Source organism: Varroa destructor, unplaced genomic scaffold (assembly GCF_002443255.2).
Source record: "Varroa destructor unplaced genomic scaffold, Vdes_3.0 BEIS01000003.1, whole genome shotgun sequence".
Classification (NCBI taxonomy): domain Eukaryota; kingdom Metazoa; phylum Arthropoda; class Arachnida; order Mesostigmata; family Varroidae; genus Varroa; species Varroa destructor.
Window position 1 is genome coordinate 58,394,170 of NW_019211456.1, and position 17,061 is coordinate 58,411,230.

The window sequence follows — 17,061 nt, forward strand, 5'->3', positions numbered from 1 at the left end:
TTGCAATAGGGCCGTGGATGTATTTGGCTACAAAGATGAAAAACCTAAGCTGATTTATTGTTTAGAAATATCAAGTCCTATTTTACAAAAACATCTTGAAGCTATTTAATGATGCACGTAAGAAAAGTACGCAACGCAAATGAACTTGATTAGTAGCTTGCTAATAGCGTGCGTCACGGTCCTTCTCAATACAAGTTCAGCTTAGCTCTGTGTAGAGTGCCATAAACCGGCGCATGTGCAAGCGGTGCTAATATGACTGCGGATCTACCTTGAACAATGTAATACTTGTTTTCAGCAGCGAAACAAGCCTGAATAGGTGTAGGCCAAACTGAGGAGGTGGTCAGTTCCCTACTTCTTGCTCATGGAAACAATAGGGATGCAAAACGACGGTGGCTGCTGCTTTTGCTGCTGAGGCGGTGGTTTACCAAAAAGGCCGATTTTTTTTTGTCTTGGTCTTTTGTGCCTGTGCGCCTCGTGCATGTTCTCTGCTCACTCAGACAGCCACTGTCTAGCAGAGCTCCCGTGCTAAGGAAAATATTGATATTCGGTTCCGCAGCAGCGGCGCCAGCCATGGACCGAGCCATCTCCACCACGGGGAAATATATAATCTATGACTTGCTAGGGGGTCTAGTTGCCTCAGCAAGAAGCTAGTCGCTACCTTACAAACTATAATACACCCACATACGCATGCCAATATGTCACGCAAGCCGCTCTTGCCGATTGGTATGTCTCTGTGTGCATATAATTCATAATGAAGTTGAGTTCCAGAACTCTCGAAATCACTGATGAGACTTCGTCTGCATGCACACATCTGTAAGTATACTCATCCAAATACTTAAATAATGTACTGGTGCCGATTTGCACAGGCAGATTAAGTCGAGCTAGAGCTAACATAACGGCGCCCCAAAATTTAGAGAGGGTGCCCATTTTTCAGATTTGCTATTCTTTCAATATATTTACTACTATTTCTGCCGCGAATACAGGCATTTTTACTTTCACTTGAAATGTCTCAAGGCGGTGACACTGACAAAATCGTACTATATTGTATAAAAAAGACCCCCATTGTCCTTCCGAAGGCTTAAGACAAAAGCCAAGCGATGAAGAGCGAAACATTGGCATTATTTTCGTCTGTCTAGATAAGGTAAAGGGTTCTAGAGGTCACATAACAATGCTCTCCCAACGAGGGATATCCGTTTTTTCCTAGTTGACGAGATGCGGTGCATGGCACTATAATCATACATACCGATGCCGATAGAGATACAGACAAAGCAAGGATTTGGCTAGATTAGTTTAACACTAATTACGAGAAATGCGTTTTCAACTCCTGATTTTCCCTAGATCTGTTTTGTATATTTTCTAAATTTACATATGAGTACGTGCGGTTGAATTTATATATCATTGCAAAACTATAATACGCGACTAACTCCTGCGGAATATTTCGTTACTAACGGACAAGGTGCTATACATTTTAGGTTTCGTAACCTTAGAACATTATTTGAGTGTAAAAAATTGATTTTCCGGCGTCCAAAATGCATACTTACAGAACTATCTTAGCGAAACTTTCGGATAAATAGGATATCAACCCACAGCGTATTCGGTGCTGAAATTGCGGTCAGGATTAAAGGTCTCGTTGTTAAGCCATCATATCAACACGCGCGTTCTTCTATTCCATATTCCCTGGTAATTATAGCCTTTTATACACACTAGTACAGAACCGCTCCAGATCATACTCAAAATATTTAACTTGACTCTTTTTTTTTGAGAGCTATCGAACCTTGAAGTCCAACAAGTATGCGTGAAGCCTAGAATCGTGATGCTTTTTGAAAATTAGAGAGTGGGCAACAATAACCGACTGCAGATACAAAGTTGATAAAGCGCTAAACTTTGGCGTAACATTTCAGACTACCCTATTTTAAGTTACTTAATTACATGTTAACATGATTATGAAGAACAGTTCTCTCAGGCACATACATCGATGTGTCTCTATGTATAAGGCAAAAAGACTTTTAGCATAAAAATGTGAATTTGATGAAACAGTTAAAATAATATATGCCTTATATAAAAGTAAAAAAACAAACGCTTTGATTTTAGCGTTCGGTCCTGCCAGCGTTAAACGTAGCACTTAACAACAACCCGGGCAGGACACTGAGTTTGTTTATTGTTGACAGCGAATTTGGATCATCACACGTAACCTTATTTTTGGTAAGCAATTGGGTTACCACTAACTTCATTACGATTACAATGGCTTATCTGGTTTAGACGATTATGGTTAGCTTTACATGCCATTGTTCCTTGATGTAGGTATCGGATACAACACGAAATTGAACCACTTACCTTCTTATAACGGTGTACATTTTTGCTAGACCAATAGCGTTTTATCGTTATCTTCATTTACGGGTCTATTTTCAACTATTTCTCACTTAGCTCTCGAACGGATTTCTCTACGAAATAGAAGCTTCAATAGGTGGTAAATTTCATTCTAGTCTTTTATCCACCCTGGAATAAGGGTGCTTGACGAAAATTTTGATTTATGTAAATTATCTGTATAGGCCCAGTAGTATATCGGCAAGGAAAAGTATCCGAAAAAAATGCCGAGATGTATCCCGTGACGTTGGTACGAAGAAGATGCCTCTAATTAGCGTCTCAGGGAGATACGATTATCAATTTCATAAATTTGCCTGTTCATATCATCTACTTTAGTTGTGTGACCATTATAAATATAGAAGTGTTCATTCCAAAGAAGCGTGATCGTTTCCGTTGCAGGACTTTAGCCATTCGTGAGCTACTACCGGCGACATCCTTCGATGCCATTTTGCTTAACAAAACCATTTGAACTGGCTCTTTCGTTCTTCACCTATAGGTGTTTTGGATAGGCTAAGGCGCATCTGACTCAGAGGTGAGCTCACGACACAGCATCAACATCGGCTGGTTTGCGTTCAAAGTTCGCTGTTAGAATTTCATCAACCTTAATAGCTGCGGCAAGGCGAAAAGCAGGAATTACCTTGTCCTATCTAACTTAATAAACATCCACGAATAAATCGAAATTAGCCTGACATTCTCGTATAGCAAAAGGACTGATCGTATACCTATCGGACAAATGTACCATTGAGGACAGCAAAGTGGCCAGTTTAGTCAACTTCATTCTAAACTTCTTACACGTTCCCTTCGTACACTTCCTTCTAAACGCGTTACTTAGTAATCTTCAGTGTCTTCTACACGTACATGTTTCTTTGCTAGTCTCGTTGAGCATAGCTTAAGGAGATAAATATAGTCAGGCGAGATCCATAGGTATGAAATTAGTAAGTAATATAGAATATTCTAAACATGGCTTACTTTTAGATTTATTTGAGGCGCACATTTTAAGTTATTGGACGAAGATGTCTTACGTGGATTATAGTTGCCGGTTCAAGCTGAGTCCGGATCTAAACAACCTGAAAAAAAGGCTCGTATCTTAACTACCAATAGCGAAGGTCTTTCAGTGCAGGAAGAAACAACGTTTATTGTGTTTCGAAATACACAATCTATGTTCTCGACACCTATTTTTTTTTCAATTTAAGGATAAAAGACATCTGCTACGTTACTCTACCTTAAAGTCACGTTACAATTTTACACTAAGTCGGATCTACTGAGTTGTATTTACTTTATGAGCAGACCCATGCCATAGCTAGTTCTAACACGACGAAACGTCTACATTAGATAGCGCACTAATAAATTGTGTCTTGGGTTTTCCATCCGGTACCTAAGCCATTAGACATAACTTCAGATGCCCGGCTCCCAGCCCGACCTTAGTAAGTGGGATTATTGTTGGTCAAAGCGGCCGATCCTACAAAGGAAGCTGTGATTTGTACTTTATTTCGCTCAAGGGCTTATCCTTCTATCGTATGACGAACCTTATGCCTTTTTTGCGCATGAGTGGTGTTTATTTAGTCTGATATCATTTTTAATCTTCGCAATTTTCTACGAGTAGTTGGTTTGCAAGCTTCAGCTGGCAACGCATCCACGATCTACGCAATTGGGGCAGTCATATATCGTCGATTAACAGCCTCTACTGACCTATGGCACCTGCATCCTTCATTTCAATCGTCCCCGCGACACGTGACCTTCGCCTCATTATTCGGTGAACATATTCCGAACACGAAGTACATTGAATGTTTTGCTCCCACTACATCACTATGATCATCGGCTGTTGAGGATAGATGTAAGCACGGCAGGGTGTCAATGTCTATTATCTCTTCTGCTAGGGCTAGCGCTGCTGTCGTTTCTCCGAGACATTCCAGAATCAGTGATTGCACTAGGGGAACAAGTCCACCTCACGGTAATGGTTCCACTTACGGGGGTTCATACAGACAGACAGACAGACAGACATTACTTAGTTAGGTCTACAGACAAAGACATGGTCGTCTCCGACAGACGAGTAATTAGATGGAGAGGTGGATGCTCAATAGCTGGCTGCAAACAGCCATTATGATGAGTAAAGAATAGTGATTTCATTAAATAATACTAGCGTATCCAAATGAGACTGCCTTGTAAAACGAGCTTTTACGGGCTATCACCATGGGTTGCAGAAGATAGTATGGCACATAACCTATGTTTTCAGTTGCTGCATCAAGAGAGTTTAAGCAGTTGTATCTCTGAATCGGCCAAAATCGTTTGGGGACGCCTGCTTTACGCGTCCAAGTCGGCTAAGCAGGAAGTAGTTGCGGATGAAAGCGTCATGTCGTTGATCTGAGTCTTTATAAGGTTTAAGCTAAAAGAAGCCAAGATGGGCTCGCACATAATAACTAAACGGTCGGTGCAGTTAGTCGACGATGAGATCACAAGAGATTCTAAAGATTCCGACATCATTCTAACTACATGAAAACTGGTTGAATTGATATCGATATGTGTTTTGCGCTTAGCTTTTAGCTGATTTATCTTTCTATCTTCGAAAATCAACAAATTTGCAACGAAGAGCGTATCTTTTGAGCTGTTTAAGGGATGAAAAGAAAAATATATTTTGCGCTTCTGATGTTGTTGATCATATTGCCGAAATTGGCACTCTTACTGGATATATCGAACTCTGCATATGGTTGAAGATGAACGTAGAGGCGAACGGGCACTTTCAAAATTGCTCGAGTTAGTCCTGTCGACTGGCTTGGGTTCCGGACGAATAGGTCGGTCGTCTTAGATGGTGTAAACAATATTTCTTGCTACTTGTGCTTATCGTAAAAGAAGCTTTCCCTTATCTTTATTTGTCTCTTGCCGTGGAACTATTTCCCTGAGACTTGTCTCTTCTCGCGGAAAAATGTTTACGTTCGCGTACAAACGCCCACAGGCCCTTATCCTCACATCAACAATCCAACATTCTCACAGTTGATTCAACGTTTGGAATATATGTCAGAACTTATATTTTGATAATGTTGTTCAACACGAAAAAAATAACTGCAATACGAACAAAGATAGAGAGGCAAAGGAACACGAACGATGCTCGTCATGATGTAACCCTAATGTAATGTATGTAAATATGAGTCTTTTCAAACACTGGCCTAAGAGCCTCTATGGAACACGATAATTCAGAAATAAAACAATAATGTACGACTGCTATTTTCATTTGTATCGAGAAAATGCGAACAGTTATTCTTAGCTCAGGAATGATAATTTGGACCAAAATCTGCCAACGAAATTTGCCACTTGTCATGAGAACTTGAAATAAACTTCAATTCAATTCAATTTCTCTATCTAAATTGTTTGTAGCATCACGGAGCTGTTTCTGTAATTTCGCCTTCTTTCTTCTTAATACTCGAAGCAAAGTTGATAGAAAGAGTCCCGTCGCCGTAAACAGTTAAAACAGATGTATTGTCGTATCTGAAAGGAAACGTGGTGCACTATCGTGTTCTAAGTACGTATTTACGTTCTTTATTTTGGTTCATGTATTACCAAACAGATCGGTTTATTTGCAAAAATACTGAACGAAGTTGTGCAAAACCAAACGTTTTTCATAAACCCAACTTATTACAATCTTAATATATGTTCCACCATAAAAGTAGAGATAGACACGTTAATACAAGCGTTATAAGTTATACTTATTAGTTATGTCGGAGTTCTCGAATGGAGATGACCTTACATGCAGGTATTTACTTTTTTTCTATTATTCGTATACCTGATAATAACTTAATTAATCAATGGCTAACCAGAAGTGACAAAGAGCTAGGTGTCCATCATTCTGACGACTTGACTCCATATTAAGCGAAAATCTTTTCACGCGTGGCTTCCGTATATGTGTCCTATGATCCGATAACAGCAGTTTATCCAGTTCCATCTTCTGTTCGCTTTATGGAGTTAGCGGAGCGATAGGTCTGCTGACAAAACGCAATCTAAACTTTGAAGCGCTGCGACCTGCTAACTAGGCCAATTCTGGTGGTGTGCTATCTTATACGCATCGATTTTTCAGGTCTGTCTCAAACAAAGATGCCAAGTATCCCAAAAGGTACAAGAGGATGCGAAAAGTTTTCTTAAACTTTTCGCGTCCTCTTAAACTATCAAAACTATCAAGTTAATGAGCCTTATGTGGACGACTCAATAGGTGTTAAATACTTCTACTAGCAGCAGCTGAATTTTGGGTTAAAATTCTGGGATGCTTAAAAATGGCTTTTTGTACCATTGGGATTTTTTTTACCGTTTCAGTCGAACTTTCATTGTAGAACCTCTTCTTTACCTCAGATAATTGTATTCGGGATACAGACGTAAACCGGCAAGTACGTAAATCATCGATTTCAACAAAGTTAATTAACTTTGTAGGAGTCCTCACACCACACTGGTTGCTTTTCATTTGTATTACGAGGAGGAACCGAAGACTTTTTCCATGTTTTTCCGTGTGTTTGCATTCTCTTCTAATGTATTATAGTTACCTTTGTAATTATTATGTTTAGCTTTGCAGTACAAGGTATTTATGATAACATAAAGGAAAAGGTTCCCGCCTGACTCTAAACTTTATAAGCATGGTAATGTCAGCCGTTAAAACTTGTCAGCCCTTCAAAATTATATATTACATGTCTACCACATACTTTTCTATGTATTATGCATTATCATACGAAAAAGCAAAAAACGATTTTTATTTTAAGATAGCATCAATAATCCATGGATTATTTGCTATCTTTTAACATCATATACATCAAATAATTATATGTAATATTTGATGAAGGTATATGCTGACCTAGTTTTCGAATTTCTGTCTTATACAGGTTTTTTTTTTTTTTTTAAGTCAGCTTGTTGCTAATGGCGAATGCAGCTGTTTACTTGTTATTATCATGGTTCATTTTTCTTAATTTGCTAAGGGACGTGAGAGTCATACTACCGATGAAGTTTTACTAAGAATGAATGCGATGGTAAAGCTGAATGGGGGCCACTAAGTAAATATGTGAAAAGGAGAACAGTCCTTTTGATCAGGAAATTCATTCACCATCAGATTTATACACTGAATATCTCAGCGTATCATAATTTTTCTATCGCAAATATTACGCCATGGATAAAAAAGAAGTTAGTTTCGCTTCGATCAGCGAGGACACTGCTCGAGTCTGTCTTTTATCTAAATGAGTAAATCTGCTACGAAAATCCCCCTCTGCTCCCTATCGAAAACTAGTTACGAGTGCTTTCGCTTAAGTTCAAAGTGAGTGAACAATGTTCGGAGTAGGTTTACTCTTCATCAATAGTTAATTTTTAAAAAGATACAAACAGCATCGAAGCGATGCAAAACACTATCGTATACAAAAAAAAAAATATATATATATATATATACATATAGGTGCTGCTTCTCCGTACTCTTCTGTCGTCCCATGAGTGTAATTTCTTTAATATCACGATAAAACTACGAAAACCAAGTGATGGGTACCTTCAATAGGAACAGGAGCATTTCGCTATACTAAATTCGTAGTGGAGAATAAACAAAATAAAGGATTCAACAATGTCATATAAGACGCACCCTATGGAGCAGAGACTAGACAGGTAAGAGTGGTTTTCCCAGTGGCCTTGGCCAAGGTTCTAAATGTAATAGCTTATCTCCATTTTCTTGGTCGCCCATTTTGGACGTCCCTAGAACTAGGACAGCAGTAAGTCCGACGCCAACAGAAGGCAGCCAATCAACGCAAGCACATCCCATAGCCGTCTAGCGCCACCAATTATACTCTTTCGCTTTGAAGTTTGAATGACAATGGGGAGAGCGCTCTTGTGTGGCTTCGTGAAGGTCGGTAGTCATCCTTGCTCGTTCTTCAATAGCCAAAATACCAACAGCAGCAGTTTATGTTGAGACCAAAGCAAAGGCTGACATATAGACGGCCTTAGATTTTAAGGAGGAACCGAGGGGAAGACGTGGGCCGATGGCGTGTAAGGCGGTCAGTGAAAGAGGGAGACATATTGACGCCAACATCGCGTTTCTTATTATACGGACCGGCCTTTTTAGAAAAATACAGAGAATTCACTTTGGACCTAATATTCCACACAGAGATGAGCTTACGTTCAATAAATTAGTCCGGTATTGTATTGACTAATATTAATAACTGCTAATGACTCCATATTTTTACTAAATCATCTAACATTAATAATGTCTAACTCAAGCAAACATTAGCTATACATAGTAGAAAGTATTAAGAATAGATGCGTACAGATATTGAACCGAGAACATTTGAAGCGCGTGCACTTCAAGATGAAATTCACGTTCACCGAAGTGTGTCTCATCCGGGGGCATACGTTTCGCAAACAACCCGAAACGGCACTGATCAAAAAATAGAAGAATATTATAAACAAAAAAACTATCTTATAATTCCGCAAGTGTTGGATAATATAGGAAGCTGTTCATAAAATAAGAAAGCTGGTGCCTTTACTCAGTAGAAGTTACTATGAGTAAGCTATGCTATAATGTCCTATAAAGTTACTGCTGCGTAGGTAACTACGAGTCTCATGTAAGGTTAACGTTAATAACTTTTCACACCGTATCTTTTCTGATAAATGGAATTGTATATTCATTTAAGTACGGCTACCGGCCCAAATAGTCGAAGTTCAGCTTATACTATGAGTAGGATCAGTGCAAAGTATAGGTGCTGCGTTCCTGTAGTTGAACAAGTATTTGATGCGAAGTATTAATATGAATGGTGGGCACGAGAAATCATGGAGCTTATTCCACTCAAGTACCTTGCCTTAATCAGCAATAGGCGCTTACATAAGATTAAGTATATTGTCTGTATATAAAGGTTCGTTTCCAATAATAGAACACTGCCCAATTAGGAAAAGCAAGGAACGAGCAATTGGCCTAACTAGTTGAGTTCCATCTCTTGCTGTAATTCGCTGTCCACATCTGTTTTCGATCTGGGCGAAGTGAAGTTCGTTGAAGGATTTCGGCCAATATAGCAGCATATATACGTAACTACATATCGATGTAGTAAATTATAAAATTAATGATTATGAACAGTCGCTAAGAAATCACCGGCTCAACGAAAAGTTTTGTGGTGAAACTAAGTTATATTAAGCGGTGTAACTTGTATATGTGCTTATATAAAAAAAGGTGGTTAGCCAGAGGCAAACATGGAATTATTCATGCGTGAATAGAAATGCTACCGTGAACCGAAAATAGAAATGCTAAAAATACTAGACTATATACATATCCGAATGGAGCCACCTTATGCAATGAGCTTTTACGGCCGTTACGCTCGCTTTGATTATCATTTCCTAGTATTTGTTTATATACGTACTAGTTAGGATTGTTACCTTGGTCAACTTGAAGCAGAGGGCTAGTTTCATTAAGATAATAAGGATGTCTTAATAATGCCATACAACATTAATATAACCTATAATTTTAACTATTAATTTATTTATGAAATAAAATCGATTAAAGTGAATTTTCTCTGATATTTAGATATCCATATATTGTCCATATATATATCCATATATACACATAGATAAGATTCAATGTCCATGTGTGCGTTCGTAACGTGATGGGAAAATGTATTTCATCAAATCTTACCCGTTCAAATGGCCCACTTCTCAAATTTGTTTCTATGGAGGAATCATTTTGTATGGTTTTATGATTTCCTTTTGATAAAATCGTTTTCGTATTTTTCTAGAACGTATAACAAGAACATTCTTATTCAATCCAACTCGTATATGATGCCCAATTTACGGAGATGCCTATAGACAGCGCCTATAGAGGGGAGACTCGCCACACAGTGGAAGAGGATGGTGTTAAATCGCCTGGCCCGCCTAGAGCCTGTCGAACTATTTAACGCACAGCCTGAAATATTAAATGTGACATAAGTGAGCATTTTATGTCTGTGGGAAGACTCGAGCCAGACAGGTAATGAACGTGAGACAAAGCCCGCGACAAATCAAACTAACACTTCGAGAGAGACTTACAGTGTTGTCTTCGTCCAATCGGGACTCAACTAGTTAGAAATTTTGGGAGAAACTGCTAGCCAAGACGAGAGCACTGCTTAGACGACGAGAGCTAGGGAAGGCTCGAAAACCCATAAAGCTTTGCCTGGTCTCCGCTGTAAACGAAACCTGATGCGTAGATAGTACAGACGGTACATCTGTGGGACGCAAGAAGCTTTTACAGTACCTAAAGTCAATCTTGAACAGCCAGCTGTGATAGATACAGATGAACTGCAACCGGCAACAAGCCTTGCCACCGATTGGCATAGTAGTTTCTTAGCACCGAAACCGAACCAGGTCTTCACGACGATTCATCGGTTACACTGTATCAACAAGTTTATAGCGTGCATACAATACATAGCTTATGATCACTGTGCCGTCAATGCTGCTGCCGCCGCCGCCGCCGCCGCCGCCAGCGACAGCTAACGTACGACTTACGTTACATACAATAGATGTGTAGGAAATCGATTGGCCACTTAAACTATTCTCCCACACTTTCCTTCTTCGTGACTCATGTCAACGAAAGTAATACCTCTGATGCGTTAAGTAGCAGAGGCGACATTGAAGCCTCGACTCGTTACCTTGTGGCAAGCGAAAACAATTTATGGGCATCGCAATCTACCAGTGCATATATTAGCTGGTCCACTGGTTTCGTCTTAGCTAGGGGGCCAATGAATCGATACTGCTGATCAAGCCGAACAAGAGTCAGCTTTGACGGCTAATCAGATACGCCTGTACCTGTCGACCCATAGCAAGCCAATCTTTTTTCAACTGTTAATCACCACGATGACATATTTATTTGGCCATCGTGTCAACGAAACGCCCACAGCGTACACGGCAAAGAAAAGAAAGACCGTATCGTTGTGTAAAAGAAACGAATAGTGATTGCTGGTTGTAGCACGCAGCGACACACGACGGACTTCGCTCTGTGACGATCTTGTAATAGACTAGGTAAACATACGAGGCGGGCAGGTATGTTCCTACTTTACAATTGAACTCGAGGTAAAGCTTAAACACCCCTTGTTCCTTACAGAAGAAATAACAACGGACACGTGGAAAATCACTTCTGTTCCAAAAACCGTTTTTCTGATAACGTAACGAACAATATCGACACATATTTCTACTTCTATCATTTCATTACGCTACTACTAGCAAGTATGCCTAAGAAACTTCAGGTACACGCTAGCATAAGAATACTATAGAAACACCCCATAGGCCCTTCACTAACCGATTCCTTGCTAATAATTTATCATTAAGGTAAAATTTTCAATTTTTATCGTGTTCATAATTACCCGTTTGTTTGGTTTGGCTGTACCTATAACTTTGTGTTATACAACAAGAATCCTCAAGTAAATCAAATTCGTTCAAAGAGCGGAAACGAATATCGAGTCCCCGTGTTCTGACGTAGTAAATACAGAAAAGACTTCTTTCAAAAAGGGCAAAGAACCGTCGAGCTTTCCGATCAGCCCTCATATATATATATATGCCAACTGAAAAATATGATGGACGGATGGATATTCGGAAATGCAATAGACTGGTCAATGGCATCGCTCGACATGACGATATAGCCTGGTATTATCCTAGTTTACTGAAATGTGTACACAAAGTAAAAGTCTGACTCAAAGCGTGTATGGCCATACATTTCAGTGCGTCGTTAAGGTGCATGTGCATGTGCATGTAAACGTTTACCAATTGCCCTAACAAAGGAACAAAGCACAGTAGACAATATCACTCTACAGCCAAATTAGCCAGATCGCAAATACTACAATTTTGAGACAAGCACAGATGAATCAGAAATGAGCTATTTTTCAACAGAGGAACTGTTCCATCCGTGAGATTGTTTTTTATTGCTTTCTTTTTCCAGGTGATTCGACCAATACTAGGACAAAAATTACATGCTAGTTGATATGATTTTCATACTAGGAAATAAATAGTAGAAAATTTAAATAATTAGCCAGTTAAAGTTATCTGAAACTGAAGTGAAACACTAGTAACTATAAATTTTATGTAAAAAAAAAATGTAATCACAGAACATTCACGGTTTCTTGCGTTCATAAAAGTGACGTGAAGTATTTGATTTAAATATCTAAGGGTGAAAAATAAATGATGTCTATACAGATCAAAACTAGATAACTTCAGAATAAAGCGGTGTAAGCGCTCAGTATCTTCGTATATATATATATATATATATATATATATTTTTTTTTTTCATTACTATGAACATTTTATTTACTTTTAGTCATTATTCTTATTGTGATTGTGATAATTATTCTTCCTGTGGTAAAATCCGATTAGATAAAAGTATTTGCCGGCACCGGAAATCTGAAGGACGACCGCTAGTGTACACTACTGGCCTTTCTTGATAGAAACTATGTCCAGCCCTCTATTACGTAATTGCACTAACTTACGATTTTACGGTAAAAGTTGTTAGCTTAAAACTTATGCAGTGTTGCGTATAAGTCCAACAGTGTGTATCCAGTCAAGTGATGTAGTCAAGTGCTGCGAAGATCGGAAGAAGGTTGACAAAAACGCTACATTTATATGAATTATTATTTGTACATGACCGTGTTCAATATGAGACTTGTCCTTATAGTAATATTAATCTCTATTTTTTTTTTTTTCTTCGCATTTTGTATGTTTCTAGCTAGAGTTTCAAGCCCTTCGTAAGGAGATTTTTCTAGAGACTCATCGTTTCAGTGACCGTGGTTACAAGCCCACAGTCGCTAGAGGTCGCTTAATAAAGCGCATTTTTTAGCGTGTTTCTGGCATAATATCCTATTCTCATAACATAACTGTATTTTTAACTCAGTTTCCGAATTTTAAATTATATCCAGTGTCCTATGTGCTATGTAATAGGCTTAGCTAAAATATCTCAACTTTCATTTGTGTTACTCATCGAGTGCAAAAACGTAAATTTACTTCCTTTCAAGGTAAAGACAACCACTGAGTCCTTTGCCAATTGCTGCAATAGCAATTAGCAGATTCCACAAATTGAAAAATGAAGCAACATTGGAGACCCAAAAAATTAGAGATTTTTACTAAATGCGACCGTTGTTACATTGAAATTTTGCTAATCTTTCTATTTAGTAATTATGTGATTAAGTTGTGAAAAAAAAAAAAAAAAAAAAAAAGTAATTCTAATGGCTTCACTCACGAAAATTAGGCTTCTTAGTTCGAGCGAAAAGATCATGCAATGATCAGGGTTCTATTGAGTCCTGTGATGCAGTAAGCGAGTAAAAGGTTTAAAGAGCGACGAAATGCTTAATAAGTTGTGGATATCTTTATCGAAATATTAATTGTAATCAGTGCTGAGATAGATTTTACGGAAAATTGTTACTTTTCTGTGCGTGTATCACCAGTACGTTGGGCTATTATTCTAAACTATTTCAGAAGTAGAAAAAGCAAGTCGAATTGTCAAATTCGAAATGGATATCGTATGGCCAAAAATTGCAAAAATCCTTTTGTGTATCAGCTGTCAGGCCTCATAAAGAATATTATAAAAAAAACAAGGTGTAACACACCTGGCAGATTGGAGAGGAAAATATGAGCTATCTGTCAGCATAGATCCTTGTTCCTCTGTATATCGGTTTATCTCCAACAGTGTCTCTGTAGTTAAACATGAAAAACGCACTACACGTACGAAGGATGTCTGTTCTTTATCAGCATGGCTTGTCCTTTGCACACCCATATATACATACATACATGTACAGGCTGTTTAAGAAATAAACGTAACTAACGGAAATGTTAAGAAAGTTATCATTATTGCTATCTTTATTAACTTATTTACATTCCGCACTTAGATAGAATATTTTGTACACGATTGATTCGTCGGAAAATGTGCCTAAATCAAGTACGTCATAAACGTTTCTTCAGCGCGGTCACTGTGTGAACTCCTCAAACAATTCATAAATCATAAAGGTGGTGTTTCACAAATAGATAATTAAAAATCTTTTGAAAAATGCGTTCTAGAAATGTCTTAGTAAATCGAGCTCAAGAGCAAAATGTCAGTAAATCAAAATTTTCAGTAAACATAACCTATAAGTACCTACAGTGACCTTTATGCGACCCTATCGTCTCCAGTAAGTATAAACGCAGTACAAATTACCATTTTTAAATCTACTGTGTATTTTCGAGTGAATTTACCCTGCAAGGGGATAATGTAACGTATACGTATTGTTCAGCAATACTATAGCGGCCTGGGCATCCTCGAGTTAGCCAAGACGACTTATTGCTACCAAGCTGGGACGCTTATTTTCATCCCTATTGCTCTAAATTACAATTATCCAATACGTTATTCAAGAGTGTGCTGAAGAATCAAAAGATACAAAACGCATAGGAACAAAGAAATGGGGGTTGGTGCGAAAGAAAAGCGTACAATTGAATTCATATAAATAGACATGCCCAAAATTGCAGTACTCTCAGTGTCATAAAACACTTCAAAGCCGGTCACCTCCAACTGGCAACAATTCCGACTAGACCTCAATTGAAATTTTCTTTTCCCTTCTATGCTCATGAAGAAAATGTATTTTCATCTTTCATTGGTTAATTATAGATAGCATATTGTCAATACAGCTGCCATTTTCAAGACACAAGTCAATATCAAGCTTTAACAATTATAAACATCGGCTAGCTTGAAAAATTTACTAGCATAAATAAATGGCGCATAATGATATTTGCTACAGATTCGATCTCGGAAATACCGCACGCATAGCGGTTAGCGTTCTTCCTTTTTGCGTCGGTCCTTGCTAAGCTGTTCTTACTTACCCAGTTCTATTTTCGCGTTTCTGGACCAGCATGGTCTACGGAAACGTCGGCCTCCGGCCATCGCAATCCACGGGCGCGCAAATCTTGTGAGCCGCAAATTTTTTTTAACATTTAGATTAGACTGAGTACCCTTCTTGCAACCGGTAGCACCGGTGACACGGTACAAAGTTAGGCCGAATCTCCATACGCCGCTTCACAGCTTCCGCGCACATACCAAATTTATATCACTCGTCGTTATTATCACAACTACCGTCTAAAGGATTTTCTAATTTTTTTTTTATAGCTATATATAATTTTTTTTTTATAGATATATATATATATATATCATTTTTTTTGGCGTGTGTGTGTGTGTGTGTGTGTGTGTGTATGTATGTACGGTTATAGTCTTACAATAAGTTATAAATAGAATGTCACTCAAGTGACGGCCGCTCGACTTCTTCATGTAATCAAGACGACTGCCTTCTAGTATAAGTACATGGTGCGATATAGTTTAATACCTTCCCTCATTCCCTTCTATCATTGAGGTCTTAATTAATGTTAGAGTATCCCAGTTGGAGAGATGCGGTAGCATTAAGTAGCAGTAGCGTTTTAGGGGCGCAGCGGCTAGTAGCAGCACCATTATATTGCAAGTACATAGTGGCCAGGTACGATTCATATGGTTTGGCCACATAATACGATTTGTACCCCCAAGTACTTTGAGCAATCATTAAGAGAATATTCTAAATCGATGTAATTTCTGAAATTGTGGCACCTGGCACGAGAAAAAAATAAAGCAAAAAACTTTTCCGTCTTCCAAGTGATACAGCAAACCCTTTCGAAGCGAAGCTATCTGTTTTGCGGTCGATAAATATAATGCACTGCAAAATGACGAAACAGTAATTTTTGAAGAAAAGTCCCATGAGACTAACTTTCTGAATCAATGCCATAATATCGTCAAAGAACACGGTTTGCCGGTGCTTGTGGACAGCGTGAAATCAGTATCGACAACTTGGCTAAATTTTAAGACACGAACGAGCGTTGTGAGTATACAATCTTTCATTCTTCTATCGTTCCGAGATACAGTCTGCTGGCATTTAAGGTCTTGTTTATATCGTATCATAGAGCTTAGATCAGCGACATCGGGTTTCGCATTTGCTGAGGCATCCATTGAGACACATCGTCATCCCCTTTATTCTCAGTGACATCCATATTGTTACGATCCTTATTCGCCAGTCATTTCCTGGCAAAAGTACCCCAGACCTGTTTATGTTCGTTCGGAATAAGGGCTCTTGTAGCGACGCTCCTTAGGTAGCCATCTTCTTGTGTTACTATGAGCCTATATTACCCAAGTAAGCACTTGCTTTGCGAACTTGCAGTGATCAACAGTGCTCCTTTGCACACAGCACAGTAAAGACGTCTTAAGGCTTCTTATACGCATATAATGGCTTAACCGTATCGAATTGCCACTACGAATGTATATAATAACAACTCAGATAATAGCATTACCACTATAGCAGAGCCGACCTTTTGATAAAGCCCCCTTTCGCTTATAACTAGACGGCAATTTAGGTCTAAGGTGACCGTTCTAGCCATCAACACCTTATTACCATCACTACCGTTTGCTAGGGGCTTCACCGCATTATCCATTATAGCAAGATAGAAAATTGTATGCAGAATATAATAAAAGCATCAGCAATGGCAGCCGACATTACGCCGCCCCTAACACTAAACACGAAAATAACAGGCCTCACAAATCCCTGCGCGAGACGCTCTATTCTATGTTCTTTAATTAATTCGAGGGGAGATGCACACAAGTATTAGAATTGAAAATAATAGACCATAAATAATAATCGATAATAATCTATGCAAGAACTCTCTGTTCTTTCAAATACGTATACCGTTTCACACACACACATACAT